Raw genomic sequence first — 13,081 nt, forward strand, 5'->3', positions numbered from 1 at the left:
ATGAATGTGTACGAGATCACTGGATGTAGACAGGATGACTCTTTGGCAGGACAGAATGTGGAAAATATAATTTCTATTTTGTTGCAAGATGTGATTTCACAGTAAGAAAAATGTAAAATATTATAATCTTTTAATTCTTAAAATGTACATATTTCAGATTGGTAAACTGATTCAAACCCTTTTTCATATTCAAAAATGGTTTACAGGAAAGACACTAATTTTGTTAATGCTGTATATTATATTACCAAACTTTATAATAGGCATGTAAGACACATACCCAGAGCTTTATACTCCAGCAAATTTGCACAAGAAAATAGAAACACTTGATGTTAATTAACTATGTAAAGAGGATTAAACAGTGCTGAGAAATAACCTTTGCCTTAATCAGTAGTAAATTTATTTAAAATGTTTAAAAAAATGGAAGGATAATGATAAAATCATTTTTGCTAAAAGGGATATTAAGAAAAATATTTTGATTCTCTAAATTCTATGGGCTATATGCTTACAGGTGGTCATTTAATTATTGGAGAGGCAGCTGTGAAAATGGCCCCCAGAAGGAGTGCGGATTTATCTTTATGCATATTGAGTACAAAACTTAGCTTAGGCTTTTAAAATATATTCCTGCATGAAAAGAAAAGACCTGGTAAACTGTGCAAATGTGGCTTAGGTTGCTCTGGTCCATGGGCAGATGCTAAGCAAGAAGATTAGGTACTGCATACACAGGAAACCTGTGTGGTTGAGGGAGGAGGCGAGGAGCTGTAAATACTGCCACGTGAAAGGAAATTTCTTGAGTATTTTATGAGTGATAAAAATCACATTGGGTAATTATCCACAGTGATTTTTGAGGAGTCCAAAAGATTCTTTTGTAAACACTCTTCATTTCAACAGAAACCTTACATTACTGCAAGGCATGTCACACTGACACATTGTTTCTGCAGAAGCCAGTGGCGTAAACTGAGGTAACTACAGAAACAAGTATTCTAATATAACCTTAGTCCATCTGCACTTGTGAGATAGTTTTAAGTTTTATTAAGCTTTTATTAGAACTATGACAGCTGTCCCAATCTATTTTCAGAAGCTTGTCTGTCCAGTTGCTTATGAATTTTATCAGGGAAAAAGTGCTGATAATGTTCAAAATGACCAAAGGCTATTATTTTGTAGAAGATTGTGGATACCAAAACTATCTACAACTTTCTACCATGGTAACTTTCTACCATGCTTATTGAGCTATACTTTCTCATCTTCTTCTAATGGAATGCAATACGTTCCACAATGTGTTGTACCTCTGTTACACATATTTATGTATTTTTCAAATTGTTCTTAGGATACTCTTCCTCCTCACAACTATGTAGTTTCTCATACTCACTTCATAATCTACATTAAGGATTTTGACATAAATTTGATCAATACCAAAATCCTTAGACCTGATAATATCTCATAATCTAAGCATCACAGAAATATTTCTGTACATCAAAACGAAATAGTGGCTTTGTCCTAATGGCTAAGCAATAGTTTAGAATTTATTCTTGGTTCAATAAGTGAGTTTTTTTTGTTTTTGTTTTTGTTTTTTGTGAGGAGGATCAGCCCTGAGCTAACATCTGCGAATCCTCCTCCTTTTGCTGAGGAAGACTGGCCCTGGGCTAACATTCATGCCCATCTTCCTCCACTTTATACGGGATGCCGCCACAGCATGGCTTGCCAAGCAGTGCATCGGTGCCCGCCAGCGCGCACAGGGATCCGAACCAGCGAACCCCGGGCCGCCGTAGCGGAGCGCGTGCACTTAACCGCTTGCGCCACTGTACTGGCCCCAAGTGAGTTTAATTTTTGAAAAGTTGTTGAATATTAATGGCTTAGTTTCTTCACATTTAAAATCAGAAAAATTTTTGTTGTGGTTAAGAGTGGTTTAACTGGTGTTGAACTTGATAAAATGTAAAGGAGAATTTTCTGATGAGAAGATGGTAGGTAACTTGTACTCAGAAAATTTTCATGGCCATGTAAGGTAATAGCTTCATTTTCTGATATTAATATTGCTCTACTCAGTTTTTTAACAGTAAAATCAAAATTGCTGCTTTGAGTCTTGACGTATTTTGAAATAGTTTAACAAAATTTACTAAGATTTAATACTTAGTCCTCAGATTGTCAAGACATTATAAATGCAAATTTAACAAAATTTTTACAGTTTGAAAACTATGCAGAAGTATCAAGCCATTTCTAGAATAGGAAAAATTTTCATTTTAGTATTATGAATGCAATACTATGATTTGGGGCTTTACTTGGATTCTATGGATAGGAAACATAATTACGTTAGTAATATTATTTACTGCCTAAACAGTAAAACAAAAGGAAACCCTACATTATTATAACATTCTACTAGCATTATATAAAGTTCCAATACTCATTTGTGATATTTTAGTAGACATCCTAATATTCTGTTACTGAATTGCCTTAATAGCATCACAGTCTGTGTCCTATTACTGACTTCCATGAACAACAGGAGACAATTGGGTTTTTGTAATGCCATCATAGATCAAAGGGGTTTATCATATAAATTGCTATCCATAGGAGTAGATAATTCAGTTGAGATTTACCTCATTTATTTTTAAGAAATAAGAAAACATCACTAGACTTCACAAAGCATAATTAAAATACTAACTGAAAATACTGTGCTAGATATGTACTGCCTGTCATCTCACTTTTTCAGCGTTCTGTCAGTATTTTAAATATGTCTTGCCAAGGATACAATAGCAAGACAATGCCTCTGTGATCTTTATACCCAATGTTGTAGATCAAATGTTTAGAAATTCCCCTCTTTGTATTATAAAAATAATTAATAGTAAGTGAATGTAGAGTTGGTTTATTATGAAAGTTGATAAAGACATTAGCAAAAAATTCACAGAGACATTAAAGTACGTAATTAAGTTTTCTATGTGGTTTTATAGGTCGAATTAACTGTACCTATTAACTCTTTCTGGCACTATTCACTGTGTTAATCTTACATTATACACACTAGTTCCTGACTGTCTGAAATAATGCAACTTCATATGAACCAAAGACTAATTTAGACAGTGAAATAATTATATTTCTTATAATTTTTGGTTTTATTTATTTATTTATTTTTTGTGAGGAGGATCAGCCCTGAGCTAACATCCATGCTAATCCTCCTCTTTTTGCTGAGGAAGACTGGCCCTGAGCTAACATCCGTGCCAATCTTCCTCCACTTTATGCGGGATGCCGCCACAGCATGGCCTGACAAGTAGTGCGTCGGTGTGTGCCCAAGATCTGAACCCGGACTGCCAGCAGCGGAGCGCACACTTAACCACTATGCCACAGGGCCGGTCCCTATAATTTTTGTTTTTAAACCTTAGTTTCCTGTCAGAAAGAAATAAAGAAAATAAATCTAAGTTATATTGTTTGTAGTCAAAGAAAGTGAAACCAGTCAAAATTTGTAACTATTTTAAAGTATATAAAATTAATTGTGCTTAATCAAATCCATAATACTGCTAGTCCCTTTTATAGCTGTATTCAGTAATGTGACTTTAGATTCTACTATTATAGTACAAGGACATTGCAATTTTATTGGAGTTACAAATCAAAGGGAATTGTTCTCCTATAGCACCAAAAGAATAACAGATTTGTTTGGCTGGTAAAAGAATCTCTTGAATTTGCTATCAACCAAATATGTAAAATTTTATCATAAATGTCATCAAATTAAAGGGAACAGAAAGTTATCAGCCCAAGAACCAAGATGTTTTACCCTTGCTTAAAATTGTTACATTAATCAGGACATTATACATTATAAAATGTGCATTCAATTTTCAGGCTTACGATGAGAATTAGACGAAAGCTGCACAGAATATAAAGTACGTAAGTACATACATGTGGACGAAATATGTCCTTACTGCCGTTTTCCACAACATATTTTTGTTTGTTTATTTTTCTGATTTAATTTCGTTTTCATAACAAGCTATGAAATGGTCATACCTTTGTATTCTCTAAGCTGATGCTAACACACATCTTTTTCCCTTAAACGTTTCCCCACAAAAAAATAATGTTTTTCATTAGACCAATTGTGGACTTCTAGTTTTCAGAAGAATTAGATGAATTTTAATGTGCATATATTTTTCTTTGTAATTTATAAATGAACCTTTCATATGTACGGAGTATGGACCTAACATAAACCATATTACCAGTTGTTAGTATTTTAATATTCTGATATATTATTGAAGTACAGATAATGCAAACAGTAAATCTCAATGTTTTATCTTCAAAATATGTTTCACGTTTGCATTTGAATTCCTTCTCAGATGGTTTACTTAAAAGCAAATGCTAAAGCTCCCTGGGAGGATAGGTGTTGTTTTCAGCCCCTCCCCAATCCTTCCTTGTAGCATGGAAGGCCATGGAGGAAATGAGCTGAATCTGATACAGTTCAGCTAAAGCTGAATTTTCCCTTATGAGATCTTATTGGGAAACAACGGCAGAAAATTTTTTTTTCTTTAAACTTAAGGATTTAAAACAACTTTGAAAAGCTAGTAACTGATTAGGCAAAATGAGTTTTATTGAATAAACACGAAAGAAAATGCACAAAAATGACTCCTCATAGTTGATATTTGAATAAGTAATATATTCAAGACATTTTTATTAAAATCTTTTGTCAAATTTCTTGTTTTAAGATCAAATGAAAGATACCTCCATGCCTCTTGAAGGATTTTTTACTTTATTTAATGAATAATCATACTTCCACCTTTACATAACATGCAAAATAAAACATTAAATATATGGGGCATTGTTTTTTATTTAATGAAACAATAAGAAGCAAAATATTTCCTAAAAATGTGATGATCAATCTCATTTAAAATAAGATAAATGGAAATTAAAGCTGTTACATATGTAGTAAGCAAAATAATGCCTTTTGCCCCAAAGATGTCCGTATCCTAATCCCTAGATTCTGTGAATATATTCAGTTTTATGGCAAAGGGGAACAAAGGCTGCAGATAGAATTAAGGTTGCTACTCAGCTGACTTTAAGATAGGCAGATTACCCAGGATTATACATACAGATCCAATTTCATTGCAAGAGTACTTAAAAGTAAAAGAAGACAGAAGAGTGAATTGGACTACTGAAGAAAGGCACAGAGAGATGCAACACTGCTTATTGAAGATGGAGGAAGGGGGCTGTGAGTCAAGGAGTGTGGGCATCACCTAGAAGCTGGAATGGGCAAGGCAACAGATGATTCCCTAGAGACTTCAGAAAGGAATGCAGCTCTGCTGGCACTTTGATTTTCTTTTAGCCCAGTGAGACCCCGGTTGGACTTCTGAACTACAGAACTGTAAGGTAATAAATTTTTGTGGGTTTAAGCCACTAAGTTTGTGGAAATTTGTTAAGGCAATACGTCATACTTTTTGTATCACACAAAAAATAAAATGGACAAAACACCGTGTAAGCCTATATATAGTGTATATGTATGTGTGTATATATGTGTGTGTGTGTATACATATATATAAAATATATGTATAACGTAATGTGAACTGACAAAAACTTTAGTTGAGTCAATTTTACAATACTGTTCAAAATTTAAAATATGCCCTTTGTCTCTCTCTAGTCCCATTTCTGGGAGTTTATCCTAAAGTTATATTTACATGTATAGAAGATGATATATGTGCAAAAATATTGATTTAAGAAATTTTTTTCAGCTTAAAAAATCTGAAATAACCAAATATAAATCGAGATAATTGCTTTAGGTGCCTTTGTGTTTGTGTGAGTATATTGCTTTCATAGACTGTAACAGCTATAGCTTTGAAGAAAGACATCTTGGCAGATAGAGATAGAGTTGGGGGTTAATTTGTTTCAAAAGTGTACGTTTTTGAAAATTTGAGTCTTGTATCATGTGCATAAACACCTTATTAGAAACGAGTTGGTGAGTTTAAAAATCAATATCTTATAAATTTCGGGACTAGTGGATGGTGCTTTTTTTTAAAAGGATACAGAGGTGTGGGTGACTCAGAAACTTCAAGTATAGTTGCTTTTCTAACTCTAGCCCTTCTAACTCTAGCTCTTCTAACTTTTTGTTGGGGCTAAACAGCTTTTCTCACTTAGAAATGAAATTGCAACAACAGTTTTCTTTGTTACAAGATTAGTGATAAAACATGAGTAAACAGCAAATAGAAGACTTTGTAGAACAGTTGATGACAGTCTTGTTTTAAACATACAGAAGTCACTGGTGCTCTGGTTGCCTTTCTAATGGTAAAGACTTCAGGTGTATAAGGATAAACAATTAGAATAAAGATCCCACCCTAGAAAGGACTTGTGCTGAAAGTGAAGTGGATTTTTCTCGCCTGGGATTTCCAAAGGAGATGACCATATGGGTAGATCACTTTGAAATGTGCTGTAGGTATGGTGAGAAAAATTATCTATTTACAATTGCTTCTTTTTAAAGGCAGATGGGAAGAATGGGGACTCTCCCAACAAATCAGTTGTGTTTTAGTAGAACCACATTAGACTACTCCTCTGGCACTTCCTCCAATGAAGAAAGTTGTAACAAAGAACCTCAGATAATTCCTGAAGTCAGCAATTCAAAGAGTGTTTATCAGGTTGAAAACTTGAAACAACTCTTTTAGTGCTGGTTCCAAATCTCCCACAAAAAGAATATGGCAATGGCCATGTGGGCCTCCTAGGAAATGCTTATGTGTTCTATAAGAAACCTAAGGGTCATAGGCCTGCTGCTATACACAGGAGTGGGCAGGTACCACTGGGTCAAGACAAACTGATAATATACAGTGGCTGGGCATTTGGTGGGATAGAGCTCAGAGGAACAGTTTTATTTTCTTTAAAATGAAAATGAGTCTAAGGGTGAGAGGCCCGTGAAACAGAAAAAATAACCTCAGTAGGGACTATAGTGCGTGATGGTGAATCCTCTCATACAGATCATGACTATGTTCTTAGCTGTACTTTTAATTCCTATTTAATTCTTTATGAAGTTTTATGTAATATTAATGAATGTACCCAATAAGGTAATAACAGAGTGAAGATATTGATCTGTGATGAGTCAATGAATTATGAAAAGTAACAGTTTAAATAAACATGCTATGTTTTAAAATTAAATTTTAAAAAAAGGATACAATACAGTATAAAGTACTTAGAATCATTTAGAAATGTTTGGACAATGCATAAACATCCCTATACACTTCAATTAATAAGGATTGAAATTCATTAATACAAATATATCTACCAAGTCAAAGTACTCTTAAGCTCTCGAAATTCTTGCCATATGATTACAAACGCTGTGAATGAATAGTGCTCTGAAAAAAACTGAATACCACAACAAACAAAACCTATATAAAATCTTTTATATTATATATGAACTTATATATAAGCCCAATTCTGGTAAAATTTTTCTCTGAAAACTAGAGGGGAAATTTTTTTAAAGCAATAAATTTATCACATAAAAAGTTAGAGTTAGGAGATCTGAACCCCTTCCTAGTCCATGCAGCCTCCATGCTTTCAGAGAAAGAAATTTTAAGCGTGTCACAAGGTCAACTGTGGGCTATAAAGTAGAAAATCCACATTTTTCCAGCTTAGTTTCATTGCAGAATTATATGCTTTCATAGGAGAAAAGGAGATGAAAAGGAGAAATAGCATCTGCTCAGCTTTAGGTCTGATTAAGGGAATTTAGTTGTATCAACATATGCAAATGACAATTACTTACCCTTAGACCTAAGAGAAACTTAGAGCCAGAAGGAAGCATAAATGTCGACTTGTACAAACTTGTCTTTGTATTATGAGTTTGGATAATATCATCGTCAGGGGTTTAGTCACAATCAACCAACCAACTACAGACAAAACTGGACCTTGAATATGTGTTTCTTTGTTCCCTGATGGACTAAGCATCTCTCATATGTGCCTGCCCATCATCAATTAGTTTGAGGAACTGTCCCTATTCTACTGCACATGTTTCTGATTGTCTACCCGTCACAGAACCTCAGATGCAGAGAATGGGCTTATGACCTAAGTTTTCACTGGGGCAGTTTTCTTCGGGGAAATTTTATCTCAGTAGTGACTTAGTGGCATAGTAGTCTGTTTTAACTTAATCGTGTTATGGCAGTATCTTGAAGAAATTTCTCATGAGTCACAACTTTTGAAAACTGAAATTGCTATCCTTTCATACTAGTACTGAAACAATTAATCAAGTTTTATCTTAGGTTACCCGAAAATGTGGGGCTCTGAGAATGTAACTTTGGGGTCTAAGAAACAGCTCTTAGAAATCAACTTAAAGGAAATTAGAAATCACATCTGGAGGTGGAGTGCTTGTTTAGGGCAGCACTGTGATGGATCAATAGACAGACAGGCAGACAGACGATGGATGAGTGGATGAACAGAGGGACAAATGAATGAAAGGATGACTGAGAAAATTCTTGGCCCATGTGTCAAAGTTTTAACCTCAAATCAGTAATAAAATCTCAGGTATTTTTTTAATCATGGACTAAATATTTTTTATTCCTGTATAATAAATAAAATTAAAATCAGAGATTGACTCTACAGATTTCAACCACCCAGAATCTCTTAGGTGACATTAAAATTTTGATCCGGACAGACAGAACATTAACAATTGGAATGACTTATGAACTTTCTGAAACAGACCCGAATTTACCTGCTGAAGAAGGCATTTGTCTTTTCTAGAGGAAAGGCTGTAACCCCGTTACAACAAAGCCCATACTATTTTTCTGCTGATATATAAGGCAAGGCAAAATGCAGAATCAGAAGAGAAAGAAGAGAGCAATAGCATAAGGAATCATAAGAATTTGATTTTATCAAATATACGGGAAATCTGTGTATACATGATTTTAAGGGTGCTCATCAAAGAAAACTGAAACGTATCTTTGGTTCTAGCTGTTGTTTCTTTGTGGTTCTCTTACTAATTTCTGCATTCAACTTGCAGTCTCAGAGATCAGATGCTACTCTAGTAGTTTGGTGTGTTGGCGAGCAGAAAATCTAAAATGGGCCAGTTTAATAAAAACAAATTAATGGAAGGCATTTTTCACAATGTAGGGTATGGAAGTCAATGAATTTGAGGGACAGAAATTGATTTTAATGTATTAGGTATTATCGGCCTGTCCACACCATTACTGTAGCCTCTAAAATGGCCCAGGAGAAATTTTCTTTAGCTTCGCCATAAGAAACAGACCAGTGTGGGGCCAGCCCAGCGGCTTAAGCAGTTAAGTGCGCATACTCCGCTGCGGCGGCCCGGGGTTCGCCGGTGCGGATCCCAGGTGTGCACCAGCGCACTGCTTGGCAAGCTGTGCTGTGGCGGCGTCCCATATAAAGTGGAGGAAGGTGGGCACAGATGTTAGCCCAGGGCCGGTCTTCCTCAGCAAAAAGAGGAGGATTGGCAGATGTTAACTCAGGGCCAATCTTCATCACAAAAAAAAGAAAGAAAGAAAGAAAGAGACCAGTGTGATAAAGGCCAAAATGTTTTAATGTAAATATAACAACTCCAGTTTAAATATACAGTTTATAAATTATTACAACATAAATGTTTGTAAAGTCCCAACTTAGGTTAGTATGCTTAACATTGCCAACAACCCAGATGCTGGCTATCTTGTACACCAATCTGGTTTCTCCACCACTCTCCACTTAAAGGAAATTGCTGCCTTATTTTTATGGTAATCGTTTCCCTGGTATTCTTTCTACTTTACCTGCCTAAGTGCTTGTACCTCAATAATGTAGAATAGTTTCTCTGTTTGTGAACTATGAATAAGTTGAATCAGACAGCATGTATTACTTTGTGTTCAGCTGCTTTTGTTCAAATTTACCTTTCTGAAATCCCATCTATTTTTTTGCGTGTGTGTGAGAGGAAGATTAGCCCTGAGCTAACACCTGTTGCCAATCCTCCTCTTTTTCTGCTGAGGAAGATTGTCCCTGGGCTAACATCTCTGCCCATCTTCCTCTACTTTATGTGGGATGCCTGCCACAGCACGGCTCACTAAGCGGTGCATAGGTCCGCAACCCAGGATCTGAACCTACAAACCCTGGGCTACCAGAAGCTGAGCGCGCAAATCTAACCACTATGCCACTGGGCCGGCCCCACACCCCATCTATTTTTGAACATGTGGTTGCACAATCTCCCTTAGTACATCACATTCCATTATAAGAATATACACAATATTGTTGACTATCGGGTTATTTCAATGTTGTGATTAATACAAATGATGCTTCTACAGCAATAGGTTAGCTAGTTGTTCCACTCCCTGCCAGCACTGGGCATCATCAGACTTTTCAATTTTAGCTTTCTTGATAGATGTGGAGCAGTGTTTCATTTTTATATTAATTAGCGTTTCCCCAATTACTAAGGGATGTAGTTATCTGGACATTTTACTATAATATCATCTTCCTTTGTTATTGCATCATACATATTTTAAGCGCTATAGATACCTGCATTGTGTCAGATCTGTTTGTTGCAAATATCTTTTCCCACTCTGGGGGTTACATTTCCAGTCAAGTAGTCATATTTGGTAGCGAATAGAATTTCTTTTCTTTTCTTTTTTGTTTTTTGTGAGGAAGATCAGCCCTGAGCTAACATCCAATGCCAATCCTCCTCTTTTTTGCTGAGGAAGATTGGCCCTGGGCTAACATCCGTGCCCATCTTCATCTACTTTATATGGGACGCCGCCACAGCACGGCTTGACAAGTTGTGCATCGGTGCTCACCTGGGATCTGAACCTGCAAACCCCGGGCTGCCAAAGCCCAGCGCGCGCACTTAACGGCTGCAACACCGGCGGGCCCCAGAATTTCTTTATTTGAATGTTGTCACGTTTCTTCTCTTTTTCCTTTTCCTTATGGCTTGTTCATTTTTTTTTTGTGAGGAGATCAGCCCTGTGCTAATGTCTGCCAATCCTCCTCTTATTTTGCTGAGGAAGACGGGCCCTGGGCTAACATTCGTGCCCGTCTTCCTCCACTTTACATGGGACCCCACCACAGTATGGCTTGCCAAGCAGTGCGTCGGTGCGCCACCAGGATCCAAACCCGCGAAACCCGGGGCGCTGCAGCGGAGCGCGCACACCTAACCGTTTGCGCCACCCGTTTGGCCCCTGGCTTGTTCTTTTTATAGCCTGTTTAACGTGCACTTTATATTCCAAGTTCATGAACGTAATCTCATCCATTCAATTCTAGAAGTTCGATAGCTTTGCATTTTAATGTACTTTTATATTCTACTCAGGACTGAATTTTTGTATGTGGCATAGGAGAGTGTTTGAGACACATTTCTGTCCCCATGTGGATGTCTAGTTGATTCACTACCATTTATTTAAAAAACAATCTAGAGTGACACGTTCACCTCAAATCAAGGACCAATATACACAGAGGTGTACTTTTGTGATCTCTAGTCTGTTGCATTGGTCTGTATATTTATCTCTGTGTCAATATCACACCTCCTTAATTACTGTAGATATAATGACCTACACTGGTTAAAAAATAAACCTTCTTCCTTGTTTCTATCCTTTAAGAGTGTTTTGGCTATTATTGGTTCTTACTGTATATAATTTTTAAGGATTAGCTCATCAGTTTACACACATATACCAATAAATGAACCGGGGTTTTGATTGTATTGAGTTGAATCCATACTAGATTTATAATGATTCCAATCTCTATATGTCTGATTCTCCTAATACATGAAAATGTTACGCTTCTTCACTTAGTTGTCTCTTCTTTAGTTTACCACGATAATGGTTTAGATGTTGTTAAAAGCAGCATTAAAATTTTGATACATTTATTCCTAAGTAATTGATATTTTTGTTGCTATTATAGTCTTCTTAGCGTTTTCATTTTCTAAAATTTTCTTGCTGAAAACAAGAAAATATTTTATAGTTTTTTTGTAATTTATGTTCAGTAAATAACATATATTTAAAGTATAGAATTTGATGAGTTTTGTAGACTAAGACAATTTTATTCTAAAATTTATATAGAAACTTAAAGAACATATATAGTCAGGGGGCTGGCCTGGTGGCATAGTGGTTAAGTTCACGCACTCTGCTTCAGCGGCCCAGCGTTCACAGGTTCAGATCCTAGGCGCGGACCTATGCACCACTCGTCAACCCATGCTGTGGCAGGCATCCCACATAAAATAGAGGAAGATGGGCACAAATGTTAGCTTAAAACCAATCTTCCTCAGCAAAAAGAGGAGGATTGGCAACAGATCTTAGCTCAGGGCTAATCTTCCTCATAAAAAAAAAAAAAGTGTATAATCAGCTCTCTGTATCCACAGGTTCTGCATCCGTGAATTCAACTAACAATATTGAAAGGCCTATGATGGTTGCATCTGCACTGAACAGGTACAGACTTTTTTTTCTTGTCATTATTCCCTAAACAATACAGTATAACAACTATTTACATAGCATTTACATTGTATTAGGTATTATAAGTAACCTCGAGATGATTTAATGTATACAGGAGGATGTGCATAGGTTATATGAAAATACTATGCCATTTTATATAAGGGATTTGAGCATCCACGGATTTTGGTATCCAGAGGCGTCCTGGAACCCATCCCCTGTGGATACTGAAGGACCACTGTATATATAAATGACAGATTACACACACTGAGTTTTCCCATCAAAGAGCATGATATCTCTCTCCATTGATTTGTGTCTGTTTAAAATTCTTTTAGCAATGTTTTATAGATTTCAGCGAACAGGTCATCTGTATTATCTATCAAATTACTGATGCTATTTTAAATCATTTTCTTTTTCTATTTTTCAATTTTTAATCTTTGAATATATAAATAGAATTAATATTCCTATATTGACTTGATCCTGCAAGATTGTTAAATGAAATATTTTACTGTTTTTTGTAGATTTTTTAGAATTATCTACATAGGCAATTACGTTTTCTGATAATAAAGATAGTATTACCACTTCTTTTCTAATTTGTACTTATTTTTCTCATCTTATTGCACTAGCTAAGGCCTCTGGTGAAATGTTGAATAAAAGATATGAGAGTTCACACCGTTGCCTTTTTCTTGGCCTTTGGGTGAAGGCAGTGTTTTATCATTGATAAAGAGTATGATATTAGGTATGGAGTTTTCATAAATGCC

General features: G+C 35.8%; 1 pseudogene; it reads left to right on the plus strand.

Annotated features, from left to right (window-relative positions):
- On the plus strand, positions 1-6,764 carry LOC101394355 (protein BTG4 pseudogene; annotated as a pseudogene).
- The last annotated feature ends 6,317 nt before the right edge of the window (positions 6,765-13,081 follow it).

The sequence above is a fragment of the Ceratotherium simum genome, chromosome 4, assembly GCF_057802395.1.
Source record: "Ceratotherium simum simum isolate JZ-2026a chromosome 4, ASM5780239v1, whole genome shotgun sequence".
In the NCBI taxonomy this organism is placed as follows: domain Eukaryota; kingdom Metazoa; phylum Chordata; class Mammalia; order Perissodactyla; family Rhinocerotidae; genus Ceratotherium; species Ceratotherium simum.